This window comes from Paroedura picta, chromosome 6, assembly GCF_049243985.1.
Source record: "Paroedura picta isolate Pp20150507F chromosome 6, Ppicta_v3.0, whole genome shotgun sequence".
Taxonomy (NCBI): Eukaryota; Metazoa; Chordata; class Lepidosauria; order Squamata; family Gekkonidae; genus Paroedura; species Paroedura picta.
In genome coordinates this window covers 52,986,276-53,008,752 of record NC_135374.1, presented here as the reverse complement: position 1 = coordinate 53,008,752, position 22,477 = coordinate 52,986,276, and the positions used below count along the sequence as shown (strand labels likewise).

The window sequence follows — 22,477 nt, the reverse complement described above, 5'->3', positions numbered from 1 at the left end:
CATAAAAAACATGTTTATAAAATTCCTTGTAATTGGGGAAGATTTACAACTGTAGAACATTAAGGAGAGTCCTGAGTTGGATTGGATTAACCTGCTCTTAACTTTACTAATGGAACAGGGCCCAGGTGTTATACATTCTTGAAATGAGGAATTGGGAGTCAGGTGTAATCCATCAACCCTCTATACCACTTAATTTCAGGCATAAAAAGTGAGGTGTTGATTCAGCACAGGGAGTTTCAGTGCAGGCTTGGGCCTGAATGCTGTGCACCCTTGGCTGGGGTCTGTATCTCCACTGTTGTACCGGTGCTCCTAATAGCTAATGAGAGATGTCTTGCTTGGTATGTATGACTGCTATATTGTTGCAGCTATATTATTCTGTGAATTTCAACTGCGTGCTAATTGTGATCAATAATATATAACATTTCTCCTATCCACTGATTGTCTCCAGAGTAAGAATTCTGCAGTGGCATCCTCAGAACAAGTAAACATCAGAACTGCTTCTGACACAGGCTTTTATAGTGTTATAATACCACACCCCAGATAAGGTCATTATCTAATCAGCCACTCACTGATAAGGATCTCCCCAATGAGATTCAGCTGGATTATGTTTCAGCATATGCCTTCCTGGAGAATGGGAATCAAAAATGGGTGTGATTTTTAACATTTAAGTGAGGTGGGGTCATTGACTGTGAGTAAACTTGGCATTGTGTCATTGTCTCTCTCCCAGTCCTCCCCCACCCTCAGCAAGGCACAGATATCTGGGAAAGCAAGTTATCGCATTATCTCATAGTCTCATGCCCATCCAAAAAGTCATGGGAGGCTGCCAAAACCTCTGCCCAGAGCAGACACCTGTACACATTTTTAGCCTGAAGAAAACTCCATTTCCCTAATGACAGGACAGAAAAGGCACCTTACAAAAGAAGACCATAATGGTCACACCATTAAGGACATACAAGGAATTTAGGAAAATATGTTTCTCACATATAATACATATCATTATGATTCAGCAAAAAAGATGGACTGTAAGCAAATATGGAGCATGTCACTGTCTCCTTGAATACAATGTTCTTCTGCAATACCATGACTAGACCATAACTGGATTTTCAGTAAAATGTACTATACAAACTATGGACATTCCTTGAAAAGTATGATCTGGCCACAGTGATCCATGCTCTGATTAGAAGTAAAATTGGTTTTCATACCCAACCTTTCTCTACTGTAAGGAGTCTTCCACAACAGTCACCTTGTGAGATAGGTGGGGTTGACAGAGTTCTGAGAGAACTGTGACTGGCCAAAGATCACCCAGCAGGCTTCATGTGAAAAACTAGGGAATCAAACCCAGTTGTCCAGATAATTTGCCATACTCCCATGCTGGTTCTACATCTAGCATTAATTACTATAATTCATTGTATATGGGGCTACTTTTGAAATAGGTCTGAAAACTTTAGTTCATCCAAAATGCAGCAGATTGGCTGTCAAATGCAGGATAGGGACTGCATGAACCCAGTGCTAAAAGATCTACACCGGCTGACCATCTGTTTTAAAGCACAATTCAAAATGCTGGTTTTTACCATTAAAGCCCTAAATGGCATCGAGTAAGGGGACCCTGTTGTAAGAGTGCTCATTGAAATGAACAGGATACTTCTCTTTATTTAGAGACATAGACATCATTACAAAGGCATAGACAGTAATGGTGAATCTTGGGAAAGACTTCTCTGATAAACCCAAGCACACCTCATTCCCCTCTCTCTTGGGAAGGTGATGGCCTACATTTCAAAGGAGCCCAAACATTTGGTGCAATCTAAAACAGAGGCATGGGTGGGATAGGGAGGCTGGGGCGGATGTGCTAGGCTATGGGAACTGAAAGCATGTTTGTCCTTGGGGTACCAAGCAGCTCAGGAACTGGGATACATCACAGGCTGACAAGGCAGGACAATAAATGGATCAATCACAATTATCATGGCAGAATAGGAGGTGGGATTCTGACACCTGTGCTGAGAATAGTGGAATATAAATAAATGAATGAACGAATGAATGAATAAAAAATACCGACCAAGCCTCCAGCTAAGATCACCCTCCTAAGCCCACCTGGTGCCTACACTGCCAAGCCAAGACACTTTTGTTTTATGAAGGAGTTTTTTTTTAAGCATTATTTTACAGTCTATTTTCTGCCTAAAAATATTTGACCTATTTTAAGATTTTTCATATTTTATGTTCTTTTTTGTTTGTTGATGCTTGGCTGTTTTGCATAGTGGATTTTACAGTGTTTTATATTTTCATTATGTTTAATTTTATAAGCTGCCTCCAGCAGATTTCCAGAAAATGTAGCTGAAAAAATTTCCAAATACATAAATGATAGATCAGACTCAACCTTAATGTTCAGAATTGAACAACCAAGCTGACATACCTCAACTATTTCCTCCATAAGGTGGTAATCATAGCCCTTGCTGTTTACCCTTCTAATATTTATTTTGCACTCACTTTCCTTCAAAAACATTTGCAAAATGGTTTTCTTTGTGACCTTTATATTCTTCTAATAATGTGATCCCAAATTTCATGGGAGTTCTGTTTCCATATATTGGGTGGAACTTGTTCTGAGTCTGAGCGTAGAATCAGTTGCCTGCTTTTCTTTTTCTTTTTTTAATTGTTTTTTTTATTTCTAAAAAATATGGAACACTTCACGAATTTGCGTGTCATCCTTGTGCAGGGGCCATGCTAATATTCTCTGTATCGTTCCAATTTTAGTATATGTGCTGCCGAAGCGAGCACTGTTGCCTGCTTTTCTTGAAGGTCATAACTGTGAACTATATTTCTTCTGTGTGTATGGAATACAGCTGCAAAACTGTCATGGCTCCTGGAGATGGTTGGAAGGTACATGATTCATCAACTGTGCTGTATCTAAGCAGGTAAGGGTTTTACCTGTGGCTGAACGGGATATCACTGGGGAACAGAATTATGGTATTTTGGGTTTCATAGTAGGAAATTAGCAGTGACTAATGAAAGCTGTTATGTACAAATATTTAAATTGTATTTACTTAAACTTTAATACTAATTTCTTCCTTTTTTCCCTGGTGTCCCATACTGAGAAAGCCCACTGCATAGAAATTATATGTGACTGTACAAGTCTTTCTATGTGCACTTTGATTTGCAAGCTAAACAAGGATGCTACTATTCAAGGCTGGATCATGCCACCCTCCAACACTGATTGCTAATATTTTCCCCAGTGAAAAATGTCACTTCCATGCAAGAATTTCCTTTGGCTTGGGTATAAAACTGCAGCATTTTTACAAACATCCATGCAACTTCAACCCCCAGCAATAATTCAGTCACTAACTAGAAGAGTTGGTTCTTATATGCTGCTTTTCTCTTCCCAAAGTAGTCTCAAAGTGCCTTACAATCATCTTCCCTTTCCTCTCCCCAAAACAGACACCCTGTGAGGTAGGTGAGGCTGAAAGAGTCCTGATATAACCGCTGCTGCTGTTGGTCAGAACAGCTCTATCAGTGCTGTGGCAAGCCCAAGGTCACCCAGCTGGCTGCATGTGGAGGAGTGGGGAGCTTGATGTAGTGGTTAGGACCATGGACTTCTATTCTGGGAAGTTTGATTCCCCGCTCCTCCTCCACATGCAGACAGTTGGGTGACGGGCTTGCCACAGCACTGGTAAAGCTGTTCTGACCAAGCAATGATATCAAGACTCTTTCAGCCTCACCTACCTCACAAGGTGTCTGTTGTGGGGAGAGGAGGGGAAGGTGATTGTAAACTCCTTTGAGATGCCTTCTGGTAGAGAAAAGCGGCATATAAGAACCAACTCTTCTTCATCTAATCACATTAGAAGTCTGCACTTATAAGCACTATACCAAGCTGGCTCCCCAGTCAAGCTGCCATCTAATCAGGAAAGATCTTTTGGTATAATCTTATGTTCCATACTGTAAAGAGTAAGGTGACCAGATTGTCCCACTTTTGGAGGGACATCTGGGGGCACCTGGGAAATTGTACTTATGTTGAAATTAAATATATATATTACAATACTTATTTTTACATTCTATGCATTCTATGAACATTTTTGTTGCTCCATATAGACCACATTTTTAATCAAGAACCCCCCCCCGCCCCCCGGTCAATGGTGTCCCGCTTTACCAATGTTTAAATCTGGTCATCTTAGTAAAGAGGTTATTCCTAATGGAGAAAGAACCTGTTTTGTAAGTTAACCCTCCACCTTCTGCCAGCAGATCACCCTTCCTTAGAATGGTGTGTGTGTGTGTGCTGAAGGCAAATGGATGCAAAGGTGCCCAATGAGAGGTTAAGCATGGCAATATATATTAGCTTTGGTCCTGCCACATTTTGCTTATTTTTTATTTAGTGTTGGCCAATTCTGTGTCTTATTACAGCTCCTATCACATATGGCTTTTGTTCATGCAGGTTGCCTAATCATCAGCACAGCATTATTGAAGTCTACCATTTTTACCATTGCATGTATCTAATCCTGTGAGACCATATATGTGCAAAGTTTTTACAGTGTTATTTCCAGTGTTTCTTAATGTACTTTTTTTTCCAAAGTGAGAGTTCCAATTTGTACAGAGAAATGATTGAGCATCCCAGGCATCAGTCCTTCAGTCATTTTTTTGTTACCCCTTTGGCATCCTTTTCAGCACTCTTATCTCCATGCAAGCTGATTTTCAGCAGCAGAACTGCAGCATGTGCCTTGAGATCATTCTCATAGTAACGCAACTCTAAAAATGGATTTAGATATTTTGTGCTTGAGGAAAGGTGAGAGATAAATACAGATAAACTCAGGATGACAGTTTTCTTCCCCAACTTGCACATGGTTTTAGATCTCTTCAGAATAGTACTGATCCTTCCATCAGGGAAGCAAGAAACTGAAATTGGGCTCACATCATTATATGCCATGGGTCCTCCAGAGAGCTCAGGGCAGCATACATCACTTTCCATTCATTTTAACTTCACAACAACCCTGTGAAGGTTGACAAAATGTCTGACCCAAGTTCACTCAGCAAGTTTAACAGCAGACTGGGGATCTGAACTTCAGTCTCCCAGTCCCACCACTTCAATCACTTTATCAAGTTGGCTGGTGTAAAAAAAAAAATGTCCCCAGACCAAAAAACAATGATGCATGCATAATAGTACCACATGGAATTTGTTAATCATGCAAACTTTGAAGTTATGCTTGAAGACAGGTAAATTAGATAGCGCTCTCTGTTGCTTAACTACAATAAAATCATGACTGAATTTTGCAAGGCATCTATAATAATAGCTATTGAATTTTTATTATTACTGTTATGATCATTAGCAGTCCAAACTAGATCTGTTTCTTGCGTTCGTAAGGGGGGAAAGCCATGAATAAATAAAAATGACCTTCATATGACTGCTCTATTTGTGCTGCCGCAGCGCTCAACATGTGGTGGCCATTGCGGGAGTGAAAATGCCTGGTACAAAAAAGCAGTGAGGAGGCAGCAGGGAAGCAGAGCATCTCACCAGAATGTGGTCCACCAGAGGTCGGGTCTGAGGCGCCTCAGCAGGAATGTAAAGAGACCAGAGCTACACAACATCTCTTGTTCCTTGCTGCCTTGGCTGCGTTCGCATTTCCCACCCACCCTCCCCATATGTAAAATAGTTTATTGATGTTTCTATTAATGTTTATTTCATCACAGCTGGCATTTTGTTTGGAGACAGATCCCTTTGGAGTGCAACCTTGGCCAGTGGACAGGGTTGACGAATGTTAGAGGGAGCCTCGTTATGTGGCTATGTGAGCAGAAACCACTTCCGGTCAGGAAGGGGACTGCCTCACACAGAGGGGTGGCTAGGATGGCTCCAAGCGAGGTTGTTTCCTGTGGGACCATCCTATGCTTAATTTCCCAAGGGTCAGCAGGCCTGATGGTTAGGGAGAGCTTGACAGGTGGGTTGCTCAACCCACAGGCAGGCCTGCTGCTGGTTTCCCCTCCCTGTGGGGCTTCTGTCTGATGACCACAGCAGGGGAGGGGTATATTCAGATCCACCCCTTCTCCTGCAGTGTGCCTACGCTCATGTTATGTTACAATAAAGCTGTGGCCCTTTTGTTTTTGCCAAAAATATATTGGTGTTTGTGTTGTTTGTGCACCAGAAACTGTCTTCCTGCCCTGCAATTACATTTTTTATTTAAAAGGATACATATCCATGCAGAATTGCAGCCTTTCTATTTAAATGGTCCCTTGTTCAGACAATTATGCAACCCATATTTTCTATGTAGTCATTTAATTGTGTGACTCATATAACAGACTTCTATATAATTTAAATTAACTATATATTGAATAAGAGCCTCTTGTGGCGCAGAGTGGTAAGGCAGCCGTCTGAAAGCTTTGCCCACGAGGCTGGGAGTTCGATCCCAGCAGCCGGCTCAAGGTTGACTCAGCCTTCCATCCTTCCGAGATCGGTAAAATGAGTACCCAGCTTGCTGGGGGGTAAATGGTCATGACTGGGGAAGGCACTGGCAAACCACCCCGTATTGAGTCTGCCATGAAAACGCTAGAGGGCGTCACCCCAAGGGTCAGACATGACTCGGTGCTTGCACAGGGGATACCTTTACCTTTTTATATATTGAATATATTATTTGGACAAAAGAACCTGAATCTTTTGTCTACATTCAGTCTTAATCAGAATTATGTAAGAAGTTTTAAAAATTATTTTTCCTAATGGATACTGAAAAATAGATACCACAGTATTCTTCACAGCTTTGTCACTTATTTCTTCCCTCTGTTCTTTTTTTGCTGAACAACTGGCCTATGGTTTTCAAGGTTTCTGACTGGAGACATATGCAAGCAGTACCACAGTTTTAACAATTTATAATATTTAGTACTGCTAAAGAACTACTAATTTATAGAGTTCTCATAACACCACAAGCCATTAATTACCCCTAGAGCATAGCTGCTGTACACAGTGCTCTTTAGTTTAGTGTTATAAGATTTATTTTAAATTATTTAAAGTAATTCTTTATTTTGTTAGTTTTTATCTGTAGAACTAGAAATTTTGCACAAGTAAGCACATGTATATTCAATCAGATCACTTTCCTTAGCATGATAATAAAATTAGATACCTGGACATTTACTTGAAAATAACACTTGAGTAAGCTATTCAGTTTTTTTTTTAAGTCTCTTTCTCATAAACCCAGACATCGAATGGAACAACAATGTTTGTGAACTTCTGTTGAAGAAGTTTTGATACATCAAGTTGCATCCTCTGTTTTTCTTTCTTAGGCACTGGGCTTTTCCATGAAGGCATGCTAGATAATGTTGACGCTTACTATATATGCATGTACATAAAAAAAAAAAAATCAGTGTCTAGGTTCTCAATTAATCTCAGTGACCGTTTACACATTGGGAACTTCACTGCCCCAGCTCCTGTGCAGCACAAATCAGGGGCAGATGAGGTGCACTGGGCCAAATGCTCCCCCGTGTGAATGCAGGAAGAGGTGGAGCAATCTGCCACTACTAAAACTCCAGCCTACAGCCCAGCATAAAACCTCCAGTGCATAAACGGTCAGGAGGACTTTTATGATAGATAATAGTTATGGATAAAATTCCATACATTACTCTGTACATTCAATATTTTGATCAGGGCCAAAATAATTAAATAACTAGAGATGGAAACAAAACAGTTCACAAACTAGTGTTCATCATGAAGTTTATGGCAGCATGACTGGCACAAACTTTCCATAAATTTGCAAGTGGTTCATGGTGGTTCATGAATGGATACATTTCCAGACAGATGGTCTCTGCTCAATAAAAAATGCTTATCAAACTTCAGAGTAACAGTGTGTGTGCCTGCATGTGTGGAGATTTCTCCAGTCTTGGAACTACCAATGGGGCCTCCAAAGCTTAACAGGCACTGCTGACTGTCAATAACTGCCAATAACAGAAAGCTATCTAAACCCTCAGTTTGCCACTGGAGCCTCTCCTTTGTTGATTGTTGGAAGTTAAGCCTAGAGAGGCAGGGTACTTGTTAAAAGCAGGGTACATTATTATTAGATATATTTCCTGCCACTCCCCGTAGGCTCGTGGTGGGTAACAATAGTCTTTGTCCCAATTAAAATACCCATTAAAAGACTTTAATTTATTCTTCATTTTGAACATCTCTCCCCTGCTGAGCCACCCCATCTCTGTGTGCATGCTATGCAGTGAGGCTTAGTTACTGGGTATCTTGGGTGAGGCCCCACATTTTGTACCTTCTTGATTGTGAATTCCTCTCCTATGCTGCAGTTTGGGTGCGAACTGGATTCATGGCTCTGAGCCATTCTGATTTTCTGCTCGTGCTGCATGGTGGGGCTTAGCTATAGGATGCCTTGAGTGGGAACCACTATTTTATACCACCCTGATTATGAACTGTTCATAATCTGTTCATAACTGCTGGGGTTTGGGAGTTAGGGGGACTCAGGGATCTGACCTAATCCTTCAAGCTGAGTGGTGGGGTCTGAGATTTTCCTTGGATAATGGTGAGACGGCAGGATAGGAGACCTTTTGGCAATGCAAGAGAGGTTGGACCAGATGACCCTCTTGCATTATTAGTACTCCAGGGGATCAGCATCTGTGGGCTCAGAGGACTTAGCGTGGTACTCCCTCAACATCACCATCATCATTGCATGCCTGGCATCCCTGCTACTACTGACCTCCCAGTTCACCAATGACAGCCAGTAGTAGGGCATCTCTTTGGTTGGGCCTTTGAGGCAGAGATGTCTGGCTGTGTCTCTTCACCTCCCCAGCATCTTCCACCTGCTGTTCCCTCTGGCCAGGCCTTCTGACCTGTAGCCTCTGTACTTCTTTACAGAGCTCACATTTCCATTGCATGAACTCTGCATTCCAGACAGCAATGCTGCCTTTTAATAAGATACATTCCAGCTTGTACTCCCTCTTTTGCCTGAGAGGATGCAATCCTCAACCTCTCTGCCAAGACTCTCATACATGGGAGAACATCTATCCACTTGGCGTTCAGCTTCAGTTCAGAGGCCAGCATCCTGTCCAGCCCTCAAATCAGGGGGATGTTTTGATCTAGGCTGGCCAAATGGACACAGGGGACATTAATGGTACCCTGGAAGGGCTTTAAGACATGTCCCATTTGGGAGAGGATCAGCCAGTCATAGGATCTGATGCTGAGCTCCATTTCCTCATGCCCGATAGTCATGGAAGTTATGCCATCCTGAACAGTGCTGTTCTGCTCTACTAAAGATGCAATCATGGCAGAGGTGGAGTTTTTCATTCCTCTCTCCCTGCTTCTTATGAAGCAGATGAGCCATACTGATGCTGCATGAGAAGTGGGGAGCCATGTCCTGGCAGGTCTTGAGCAAAAATCTCATAGTCCCAGGAGGCCTTGACAGCACCCAGCCCCAGAGTATCCATCACCACCATGTGAATCATGTGCACCAGGCAAATTATGCACTTGGGGCACACAGTCTACATCAGCCATAGAGCCCCTGTGATTTTTGGAGCCTCTATGTTGCCACAATGGGCAATCTATGACTTTATGAACCTCACAAACTGAATCAACTTCTTTAGCACCTAAATATTTGACCAACATGTCATGAACCATTAACTGACTGAACCTAATTTTCCTGGTTCATGCTTATCCTTAGAAATAACATCACACTTGATGGACGAAGGGAAAGCACAGGTGAAGTAAAATATGAAGATTTAGAGAAAGCAAAGTTATCAGGTGAGTTCTGTGCATAATTGATCTCATTTGGACAGAATGTGGAAAGAGTAACTTATTAACTTATAGCATATTCCCTCTGATACTGCTTCAGATATACAACTTCATAAAAACAAATCTTCTATTTTATTTTGTCAGTGACCTAAATAAACCACGCCATTGGTAGTGGGCTTGCAACCCAGGCTGCTGTGCTGCTCCAGGCAATGATAAAGCACACCTATTTCCTTCTACCCCCTATTAGGTTCCTGAATGCCATAGGCATCAGTGAAGGTTATCTTGACAAAATATATATTTTTAGGCATTCTAGAGTAATATTGTATAGTACAGGCTTTATTTCATTCAGTGATTGAATAACCTTGTATTATCTTAATGGGCAAGTGGCCCATTAAATGTATTATGCCTTTTATATTTAGATTTCACATGCAATAAGGAGTTCAGAAGAAGAGTTAGTGAAGTACCCCTGATATGAAGACTTTTCTTTTTATATTCTCTCTCTCTCTCTCTCTCTCTTTTTTTTTTGCTTTTAACCCATGTGTGTAGCTCTGTTTACCAAAGCACACAACTAGCTGCTAGTCATTCAGAACATTTAAGGACATTTTTAAATAATTCATTTGAAGAATTCTCCAGCAGACAATGCACAGCATCTTGTGCTTTACTCAAGATGGAATGTTTCTTTTGTGACTCACTCAGCCAGCAACAGTTTTGATTTTAAAACATTTCAGGAAAGCTGTACCTGAAAGTCCTCAAACATAGTTTGCAATAACTGGAGTCATTTCGGGTTCTCTGAAGCAGTAGGGAAGGTATCCCTCCCACCATTCTACAGTCTACAGCAGCCTTTTTCAATCTTTTAATTTTCATGCTTCGAGGAACCCCAGAAGTGGTGTCAGCTTCCTGCCATGCCTCCCTCCCCAGAAGTGACATGTTACTGGAAGTGACATCATTGCCAGGCTCGAGGGAGGAGGGACAGGAGGTTGTTTAAAGTGGGAGTAGGCATGCAGGCTCCACCCCCTCCCAGACATAGGAGCTATGAGAGAACTCTGTCACATTTAGGAAGGGGGTGGGGGAGCAATGGAAGCGGCTGGTTTCCTGGCTTGAGGATGAGCCCATTAAGGCAGGAGGAAAATGGCTGCAGAAACTCTGTGGAGCTCCCACAGACCAGTAGGAGTCCACAGACCCCTAGTTAGTAATCCCTGGTCTATAGAAATGTCTAATGGAAATTTTTCAGGGGGTGGTATATGGACTTCTCTTTTGAAAAACTAGTTCAACTAGCCAGCCAAAACCATTGTTCTGCCTTTGCAGAACTGACCCACCTTGTGAAGGCAGCATTGGTTTTGAATGGTCAAAATGCCTGAATATGACTTTGAAAGTTTTTGAGCCTTTGACTCATGGCCTGCCAACCACCTCTCTAGAGGTATACTTTGCATCTTTGCTTGGATTCCATGGTTACAAGTTATATAGTACTGATGTATTGCCTTTTGACATCAGTTTGAACCTGAAAGGAAATGACAGAACTTCAGAGGTGTGAATGAAGATATAGTTTATTTAACAGTTTTTAAAATAGAATTAGGATAATTCTGAACTATTTCAGAAACTGACTACTATTTTGTAAATGGAAAACTGGCCAAAACATTTTTAATGAAGAAGATAAATGTCTCAGCACCTGAACAAAATTGTATAAGAAAAAGGTTGGCAACAGGGAGTGAAATATTGCACATGCCAATTTTGATACATACATCTCAACTTCAAAGCAAATATCTGGGATCCAGAAAATAATATAGTATAAAATCAAGATGTATTCCAAGCATGATCAAGAGCCAAGCATCATAAAGGAATAATAAGCACACATTACCATAGTCTAAAGGGGCCCAGCACAGGATACATACCCATATAATGTATTTATGTCAATTCAGAAATATTTTCCTCCATGCCTCATGAGATTGCAGTGTTTTGATGGAATTGGAAATGTGTTGTAATTTGTTTACTGAGCACAGGGAAGAGAAGAGTTGTTTTTTAAAACCCCGCTTTTTACTACCCAAAGGAGTTCAAAAGCAGCAGAACTCCCAAGAGCCAGCTTGGTGTAGTGATTAAGAGTGGTGGCCTCTAAACTGGAGAACCAGATTTGATTCCCTGCTCCTCCATATGCAGCTAGTCTCATTCCTCTTTCAGAGTTCTCTTAGCCTTACCTGGCTCACAGGGTGTCTGTTGTGCACGGGGGAGAAGAAGGGTAGGTAACTGTAAATCAATTTGACCATTTACGCACTGGAGGTTTCATGCTGGGCTGCAGGCTGGGGTTTTAGTTATGACAGGTTGCTCCACCTCTTCCTGCACCCACATTGGGGAGCATTTGTCCCAATGCGCCTCATCTGTCCCCAATCTGTGCTCCTGCATGGGAGCTGGGGCAGTGAAGTTCCCAGTGCATAAACGGCCTTAGAGACACTTTTCATAGTTAAAAGCAGGATACAAAAAACCCAGCTTTTCTTCTCACAAATACTTTTCCCTTCCTCTCCCTACAATAGACATCCCATGAGGTAGGTTGGGCTGAGAGCTCTAATGGAACTGTTCTGTGAGATCAGTCTTAAGACAACTGTGACTAGTCCAAGGTCATCCAACTGGCTGAATTTAGACGAGAGATGATTGAACCTCTGTGTGATGTTCCTGTAATTTGTTTCTTGTACATGTATACATGTAATTCCTTAGTACATGCAGCTAAGAAATTGTGAGCAGGCATTCCTGTCCACTATCTGTATTCTATCAGTGTACAAGCAGGTACACGTGAACTAGGGGTGAGCACTTTGGCGTGGTTCGGCCACCTCAGTGATAACCGAAGCCTGAAGCACCCAGCACCGCACTGCAGAGGGGAGGTGTGGCGTTGGTATTGGCACACCTCGGGCTTCTGTGTTTAAATTAATCAAACCTGATAATCTATATAATGGCCAGTAGCACCTTTAAGACCAACAAAGATTTATTCAGGGTGTGAGCTTTCGAGTGCAAGCACCCTTAGTCAGAAACCTCACAACCTGAATAAATCTTTGTTGGTCTTAAAGTTGATACTGGACTCTGATTTTATTGTGCTACTTCAGACCAACACAGCTACCCATTTGAATCTATGATAATCTATATATAAGTTTACACGTTTTTTAACCTGTGAATTTTTTCCATATAGAAACTAGATATATTATAATTCAAATATATGTATAAAAATAAAATGACAATTCACACTTTTAGAGATTCATGTTATATCAAAACACCTTACAAGATCTGAAACAAGGAAGCAGCTCAGGAAGAGGTGCAATATTCCTCCAAAAGCCTCCTTGTCAAGGACCAGCAGTGATCAACTATGTTTTTTCCCTTCAAAAGTCCCTTTCAGCTTTGAGCCCCAGGACTTTTGCCTATAAAACACCTTCTACTCTGTTTTTCCACTGCCTTTCTCCAATCCTCCATTACCTTCTAGCTGCCCTCACTTTGATCAACTGTAGCTTCTGGGTATTTTTCAAGAAGAATACTGCACTGAGCAACAGTCTAGCTTCAAGGTTACAGAAGCATGGCAACATGATCAGGTCACATACGATCTCCCACAAATAGACACCTATCTTGTACAAGAAAAATTTATTATTTTGTGTGCACAGCACACAATGAATGTAGATTAAAGGTAAAGGTAAAGGTATCCCCTGTGCAAGCACCGGGTCATGTCTGACTCTTGGGGTGATGCCCTCCAGCGTTTTCATGGCAGACTCAATACGGGGTGGTTTGCCAGTGCCTTCCCCAGTCATTATCGTTTACCCCCCAGCAAGCTGGGTACTCATTTCACCGACCTCGGAAGGATGGAAGGCTGAGTCAACGAGCCGGCTGCTGGGATTGAACTCCCAGCCTCATGGGCAGAGCTTTCAGACTGCATGTCTGCTGCCTTACCACTCTACGCCACAAGAGGCTCTTGAATGTAGATTAGAACACACTTCTTCAGACCCAATGAAATGGGAAGTCCACATCATCATGCTGTATACTAATTTATGTTCATATATGAGGACTTCGAATGTAGATTAGAAGTCCACATATATAGATATAAATTAGTATACAGCATGATGATGTGGACTTCCCATTTCATTGTGTCTGAGGAAATGTGCTGTGCTCATGAAAGCCTACACCTTGAAATCTGTTAGTCTTAAAGGTGCCCCTGGACTCTACATTTGTTCTCCTTCTTCAGACCAACATGGCTACCCACCTGAATCCATCTTGTACATTGTGTGAGTCACTTTGGGCAGTCATTGAAGAGAAAGGCAAGGTAAGACTTTTGTTCTAAATCTGATTCTGGCTACAGTTCACAGACAGTTCTCTTTTGCTGTTGCTTCATCTGGTATTGCTGCAACTCTTGCCAATGGCAGAACTGCTTGTTCTGTTTTCAAGTGATAATTAAACATGGTCAGTGGGGTGAACAAAGGTATCTCTAATTGTTAATATATATTTTAGGTTGGAGGAGAGAATGAATGTTTTGCTTATGAAGAGTGCAATCAATATATCAGATGGGAGGAACTGTATAACACACAACATGGCTGGTGTGGAGGAGAACAATACAGTTCTGTCTATACATTATTATGCTTCATCCAACTCTCCAGGGAATTCAAAACCACACAGTCTAACATTGTATAGCATTCCCTTACTTTCCTTCTTTTCTCAATACACATCCCCTAATAGAGGTTATATGATGCAGCCACTGCAATACAGTCAATTCTTTTTCACTGCAGGAAACCCTTGTGGTCTGGGGCACAACTCTTAGATGACTTTAAAATACATTTCTTAGAATTCCAGGCACATTTGTGCTTTGAGTGTTGCAGTAATCTCCCAAGCAGACAACCTTGCTACAGAATTCCTTATCTTTGTCATACCAGCTCTTTATGAACGGAGCAAGTGATCTTTTTGGTGCAATCATGATATACACCTGAAACGGGGAGGGGGGAAATCCAAAACAAAACCTGACAACTTAATGTGGATTTATTGTGCATGAGAGTAAAATAATGCATATAAGGAGCCAGATATATCCATTAAATTAATTGTAGGGAAAACTCCTGATGCACCTACTTTTGCATATATGGATAGAACAGCTCACTTCACTAGTAAGGCTATAACCACATGGGTTTTGTATGTGTATCAAGCCTACATGATGTGACCAGGCCTTAGAGAAGTCTAATAGGGCTATAACAACATTTTCCCCTGTGTAATACCAACAAATCTACAAATATGTGACTTTTTATTATGCCTATAATCTAATAAGACTAATAGTGAGTATGTATCTGTTGAGAACAATACAACCATCTTTTTCTGCATGAAAACTACCAAAAACATGAGCAAGATACCTAATCATCTTCTTTTTAATCTTCCCATGACCATATCACAATAAATGACAAAGGACATAGTTTTGGAATACAATTTTTAATCCCAAGAAAACCCCTAATTTGATTTATATAATGCTTAATACATTGTTTTGCTCCATTATACGTGTTTCATATGTTTTATTGGAGGAGGGGGAGATAATGGAATTGTGAGTATTGTCTCAAATAATTTTTATCTGATAACATTTCTTAATTCTTGTGTAGTAGCAGTCATCTACACTCAGACAATATTTGTACTATTTCACCAGCCTACGTATTAGATTCAAACTTTTCATCATTATCTGTACGTGAAATTGATATAATAATTGTTTACCAGATGGAAATAAATCCACAGGTATTTAATTAATTCAATGTTTTCCTATCAAAGCTTGCATACTTCAGAAAAAGTATGATAGGGCAATTTAAAAGATGCCTTTACTACCTCTCAAATAGTAGATTCCAGTGGTACAAACAACCCTAGAATTACATGCATACATTTATTAGTAGCTGATAATAACAGATTATTTATGAAGGGGAAACAATCAACACAATCTGGATTGTTCTAAAACTTGAATTGACCGTAGTAGCTCTGATGCAGCAGCCCCGCATATACATGGGATTTATAATGGCCACAAAGAAAATGTTTCCCCTTCACTTTGATGTAATAAAAAGCTTCATACACATTCTCTTGTACTAGGCATTTATAGTACTATGCAATTTCTAAAAAGCATAAAAGGAAAGAGTGATGAAAGACATAAGAAGTGAACATTAGTGAACACAGATGGCAATCACTGAAAATCAATCCATAATTTCAGATACGGCTTCCCCCAATATGACCCCAATCTGTCACTTGTCATAACAACAACTGCAGCCCCAGGGCTTAATAGGGAGAGGTCTTGCAAAGAGCAAAGAAATACACAACAACATTATTTTTTGTGGAATGAAAAAGGCCACAGCTTTTATTGATTATATACCAAGGAGTATTGGTGAAGCATGGGAGTGGTTCCAAGTATCAAGCAACCCACTGCCACTTGAAAAACTATTTCTAGCCTGTCTGCTAGGGATAACCATGGATTGTCAAATATTTGGTGGTGACACAAAGACAGCTGTCACTGAGTGGTACCATTTTCCACCTGGGGTGAGCCTGTGAAGAACCCCTGAGCTGAGCATACTGCACAATAACTCAACTCCCAAGACTCTTTAAAGGAATTTCCCAAATGGGGGAAAGCCTGTGAGAATATGCAGGCTTTGTGGAGGACAGGATGGCATGAACCAGGGGGGTCATGACATGGAGGAGGTAAGCACATAGATACATCTCCCCCAAAAGGATTTGCCTCAATATACAAAACTACGTAAGATATGTCAGTAAAAAACATACATGCACATGATATAGAGAAGGGAAGGAAAACATACTGCTAAAACATGCTGCTAAATCTACAGAGTAATGCAGTTTAAATACAAATACCTATGGGCCATTCCGCACAGATTCATTGTAGCAGGAGTGTGGCAAATTGTAATTGCTACTAAATTGCAGTTATGCACAACGTCGTAGACAATCTGCCACACTCCTGAAACCGATCCGCAAAAAGCGCTTCATTGTAGCGCTTCCAGGGAAATTCCAAAAAGTGGATTCATCCTCTGGAAAGTGCTACACTCTTGCAACCAATCTGCAACACTAGCGGAAAAGTTCTGTGCGTTACCATTGTTGCGGTTTCAGCAAAGTCCCTCCCCCCTGGCTCTCTCCTCTGATCTTCCGGCGAAGCGATCACCATTTTTTTTTCTCGGAGCTAGAGGAGAGCAACAAACCGGCAAGCCTTCATTCACCCAGCGAGGCTTCCCTGGCTGCAGTCCCTCTGTTTTAAGTCACCAAGCACCACACAGCCCCATTTACTGGTTCCCTTTATTTTCGGCTGAAAATCGCGCCAGTGCATTGGGGGGGGGGGGGATTTTTTTTTACTCGGGGGAGCGTGGCAACGATGAAACAGCACAGCTCACACACCACCTGCTAGCTAGATGGGTCTCTCCATTGCAACGAATCAACGCAGATTCATTGCAACTTGTGTGTGTGTGTGTTTTAAAACCTGCCTTAAAGGGAAAGGGGCTTTTTGGGAGCATGATAACAGCTGCCCATTGGCTGCTCATTTGATTGACAGCCTGGGGCGGGACAAAGCTTGGCAAATATTGCTTCCTGGATAGCAATTTTTGCCGAGACCGGAAACCTGTGGGAAACGATTGAAATGCAACTGGATTCCACTACAAAGGCAGGTATGCATAACGACGGATTCCACTATTTAAAATGGCATTTTTTCGTTCTGAAACCAATTTGCAACATTGATCCTGGAGCGGAATGGGCCTATGTAATGCTCGTGTACTATGTAATAACTAAATAGAAGCCTACTATAACTTTTTGTGCTCACCTGGAATTCTGTGTGCTCACCTGCCCTTGCTGATGTGGCAGCCAGCAGCACATTAACCTAAGGCACCTGCCCTTGCTGGCTACCTGACCAGGGGTGGGAAAGACTCTTCCAGTCTCCCCTTCTGGATTACAATCTCAGCCAATAAACTGATTCAGGTATTTTTCATGTTTATCTGAGGACTTGCACTTCTCTTAAGTTTAATTACATACATTCAAAAAGACAACCATCTGTAAGACACCCAGTTGAGAACATTGCAGTAATTTACACACACACACACACACACACACACACACACACACACACACACACACGAGTAAAAGTAATGTTGTTTTAATGTTTTAAATGTTTTAACCAGATGGTATGAAGGAGTCACTGGTTCACACTCTGTTGAAGAAACCATTGTTGGATCCCCAGGATTTGGCCAGTTACTGCCTCATCTTGTACCTTGCACTTCTAGGAAAGGTGAAAGGGCTGTCATGGACCAATTACTAATATTCCTGGAAGCATTGATTCTGGATCCATTCCAGTTGGGCTTCCATCCTGGTCATGGCGTCAAGACGGCTCTGGTCACCCTGTTGAATGATCTCTGGTGACAACTGGACTGTGGCAGGCAGGGCTGTTGGTGTTGCTCAATCTCATAGCAGCATTTAACGTGATAAACTACAAGCTTCTTGCACACCACCTCGTTGAAAAGGGGATCAGAGGGACTGCAGTTCAGTAGATTACCCCCTTTCTCCAGGGTTGAGAACAAAGGGTTATAATTGGTGAAAATCAGTTGTGCTACTGCCAACTCCCTCTGCAGTTCTCTCCCCAACATGATTTAACATCTTTACATTCCCTCTTGCCCAGTTAGTCCATAATTTTTGGACTCCTGATGTATGATCAGCCAGATGTCCCTCTGACCTCATTGGTCCAGTGTCTAGAATCAGTGATGGAATGGCTTTAACAAGCTACTAGTGCCCTACTTGGCCACAGGGCAACTAGCCACTGTGATTCATGCAATGGTCACCTCCAGACTTGATTACTGTAACTCATTGTACATGGGACTACCTTGACCCTGTTCCAGAAACTACAGCTCAACTGAAATGTTTCTGACCAATGTTGCAGCAACTGCATTAGCTCCTAGTTGAGTTCCAGATTTTAACCTTTAAGGCATCATGTAGTCTGTGCCCTACATATCAGTAAGACCACCTCTCTGAATAGAAACCCCAGAGGGTACTGTGATCCAGTAACACCAACCACCTAAGGATTTTTGGCCCTAAAGAAATGCATTTGGCCTTGACTGGAGACAGGGCCTCTTTGGTCCTGGCTCCTGCCTAATGGAATAATCTCCCTGGTATATCAGGGCCCTGACTGAACTTACTAAATTCCACAGGGCCTGCAAGACAGAGCTCTTCCACCAGGCTTATGGTTGAAGCCAGCCAGGAAATTACATCTCCCAAAACTACCAGGACTCCCTCCCATCCCTTCTCTTCTACTTCTCCTGCCTTCCAATGCCTTCTTCAGTCAGTTTCAACCCTGGAATGAATTGGAAAGAAAGAAAGAAAGAAAGAAAGAAAGAAAGAAAGAAAGAAAGAAAGAAAGAAAGAAAGAAAGAAAGAAAGAAAGAAAGAAAGAAAGAAAGAAAGAAAGAAAGAAAGAAAGAAAGAAAGAAAGAAATTGGAGTCACTGTGGGTGGGCAGGTAGTTGTGAGTCTCCTCCAATGTACGGGGTGTTGAACTACATGACACTGGAGGTTCCTTCCAACTCCATGATTCTAAGCTGCCCTGAGCCTTTGGGGGAAGACAACATATGAACTGGAAAATATTTTTTTGAAAAATGAGCTGAAGTAGAAAAGCTTGAATTGATTCAGGCTTGATTTGGCTGATTCATAATTTGACTGAGAAAGACTAACCCAACACTGATCTTGAAGATCAGCTGTTTGGCGTGATCTTTATATGTCTCCCTAGAAAATCCCTCTGACACAGTGAAGAGAGGGCTCTGAATATAAGGGGTCTATTGGGGAAAAAGACCTGGCCAAACATCTGAACCCGAGGATCTCCTATTTGGTGGGGTCTTTCAATGTCTCCCCAATGTCTCCTCTGAAGCTGTGGAGATTCTGGTTTTTGTAGTTTCAGATAGATATGCTGGGGAGACATTTAAAGACCTTGCCAAAGAGCTGTACCCTCCAGCATGCCTCTCTACCCAGTAGGCCTTCTCCCTAGCACAGAGACTGACAAACAACTGATCAGCTATTTGTCAGGATGTGCACTGGGGTTGGAGGCATTTAAATCACTGATAACACTCTTTGGAGAAGTCTCTGATGGTGATTTGGGAGAGGATCATCCTCCCCTTTCACAAAAATTCTCCTACTTCTGGTATACTCCTTAATGTCCCCTCGTAGTCCAATAACAGAAAGGAGCTGTTCCACCTTCTCCTGAGTTGGAGTGTCATTTCCTGCTCACCATTTCCACATCCTCCTTAAGGAGTTCTTGTGGAAGTGTGCCACGCCCATATATAGAGAGGCAGAAACGCCCAACAATTGGTCTCCTCCATCTTCTGCAGGCACTAGAAAAGAGTGAACTCCAGTATGTCGCCACTGGAGGAAAGAGTGTCAGCCAGAAGGAGGAAGATCTACTCCCCCTCTTTAAAAAAGCTTCCCTGCACTTGGGATATTAGGGTTGGATATTAGGCAGGTAACCTTCCAAGAGATCATTCCTAGGGGTACGTTGACAGTACATTCATTAACACACCGGGTTGAGGATCTATAATCCATGATATAGGCTGCCTGAATACCTTGGGGCAGGGCCAGATCTATGAGCATTCCCTAGCTATGTAACTGATATTCCTGACAGTAAGTTATCCCATCCAGAGCTGATAATTGTTCATTTTCTAGGGAACATAGGCTATCTACAATGATTATCTGGCTTGTTTGAAGTTTTGGGTTTACTATGAAATGTTGTCTTTCATTAGTGCCTTCATAATAAAGCAACAGGAAATACCATAATGGTATATGTCAGTTACTACCACTAAACATAAAACAATTAATGAGGAATCATGCATGAAGTTTCTCTATCAGTTTGCCTGAACCCCCAATGACCTCAAGATGTAATCTAATTCAGCAGTTTTATTGACTAAATATGCTTTAATGAAAATTTTACTATTAATCCTTATCTACTGACATGCTTTACAATAGCTAGACATCTCAAAGGCACCTCTGATAAGGGAATTTTATTCAGCTCAATTTGTTCAAAAATCATTATCTATGCAGAACTTTCTTGTTTCTGCTTCTAGGGTCATTGCTTCAGACAAAAAAGATAATCTTGTAATTCTAAAATGTATTGTGTTCTTTATAGTTATTCATTAATTCCACTTTTATGCTGCCCAGTCCAGTGAAAGAGGGAGGGACAACTGGTCCCAAAGTAACTGCGAGTGAGATCCAAAGGGCAAGTTGTAGGCCTCAATAGAAGGAACTTGGCCTCAATGAAACACTGGTGGAAGAGCTTCATCTTGTAAGCCCTAGAGAACTGTCAAGTTCCATCAAAGCCCTCAACTCTCCCAGGATTGTTTCTTCCTATAAGAAACTAAAAGATAGGAATATGCTATGATGCTATTCTATTTTCCATCCCTTAGAAATAACCTCCTTTATGGTCAATTCCACCAGCACAAATGCTGTGACTGAATTATATACTAAGGAGTGTGACCATTTAGCCAAGTCATTGGAGGACTGAGGGTATCCTGACCACATTATTGGAAAAGCACATAACTGGGCTGATTTGGGAAATAGGCAGGACTTTTTGAGGTATATAGAGAGGAGCCCTATGGAAAGGATGATATGCTTTTTGGAATATTCGAGGTATGCCAGACAAATCACAAATATTATATCCAGATATTGGCATTTGGTGGAGGATATTAATGAATGTAAAAATGGCCCATTCCCTTGGAGAAGGGAGCAGAATATTAGTGAACTTGTTAGTCCGCATATAACTGATGATATCTCTGTAGGTAATTTACCAAATGGTAACTATAGGTGAGGATCCTGTGTGGTTTGTCAATATGTGTTACCCATTAAGGAATTTGTTAATCCAATCAATGGCTATACTGTGACTATACATTCATTCATCAATTGTTGATCAAAAATATTTACTGTATAAAATGTCTGTGTGATTTGACATCCAAATGTCAATATGATCTTTAAGGATTAGAATCTAGGAACACCAATCCTAATTCCACAGTGACATCAAGGACACCCCACTGGTCAAGAACTTTGCATTAAAAATAGCATCAGCCTGAAGACCTTTGTTCTTTTGGCATTCAATGAATAAGACCAAGCCCAAATCAACAGGTTCAAAGACAGTTACTTCAAAGGGAGTCTTTTTATGTTTTGTGCAATGTGAAATTATTTTCACTTTTAAACCACAGAGGTTCTAATTTATAATTGTGCTTCATTCTAATGTAGAGTTTATACTGCATATATCTGACTGTGAGAAAACTGTTTTATCTGAAGAAATCTATATCTCTAATTATAGAGCTGCTAAATAATTAAGTTTTAGTTGATTAACTGGCTGACTTTAAGGCTAATTGGCTAATGTCCATTGAATAAATTATAGTATTACCAGGATCTTCATATAGATGCCTTTTTAATACATTGAAGGAGGTAAGATAGTTGAGAATTTCATAAACAGAAACAAGTTGGAAGGGGAAGTACATCTTTAGTAATTTCATTTGTGCATTGTTATAGTAATGGCATATAGATATCCTATCTGCATAGCTCCTTCAGCTCTTCAAAATTTACCTTCCGTAGGAAATTCTCACCCCCCAGGAATGTTCAGGAACTTCCCATACTGGAGCAGGTAATTGTAGGAATAGAAAGAGGAAAGGCAAGAAAGAAGATGCTCGCAGAAGACACTGAGGCTATAGTGACTTGGAATTTTGAAAATTGAGTACTAATGGCTGACTTTAGAATTCATGGCTGAGATTCCATTCCCAGAAAGGAGATGAATTGAGATGGGCAAGCTGAATTATGT

General features: G+C 41.3%; 1 long non-coding RNA gene and 1 other non-coding gene across 5 annotated transcripts; one reads left to right on the top strand and one right to left on the bottom strand.

The window, feature by feature from the left end:
* The first annotated feature begins 220 nt into the window (after window positions 1–220).
* LOC143840688 (uncharacterized) lies at window positions 221–22,358 on the top strand. Of its 4 annotated transcripts, none has more exons than XR_013232318.1 (5): window positions 221–338; window positions 2,746–2,906; window positions 9,615–9,694; window positions 13,893–13,970; window positions 22,255–22,358. It is a non-coding gene; the product is annotated as an uncharacterized LOC143840688 (long non-coding RNA). The 4 variants fall into 4 exon arrangements; XR_013232317.1 differs by lacking the exon at window positions 22,255–22,358 and adding an exon at window positions 14,156–14,253; XR_013232319.1 differs by lacking the exons at window positions 9,615–9,694; window positions 13,893–13,970; window positions 22,255–22,358 and adding an exon at window positions 5,405–6,087 and having other exon boundaries at window positions 2,835–2,906.
* Window positions 2,663–2,769, bottom strand: LOC143840849 (U6 spliceosomal RNA). Its single transcript, XR_013232443.1, has one exon. It is a non-coding gene; the product is annotated as a U6 spliceosomal RNA (small nuclear RNA).
* Window positions 22,359–22,477: the final 119 nt, after the last annotated feature.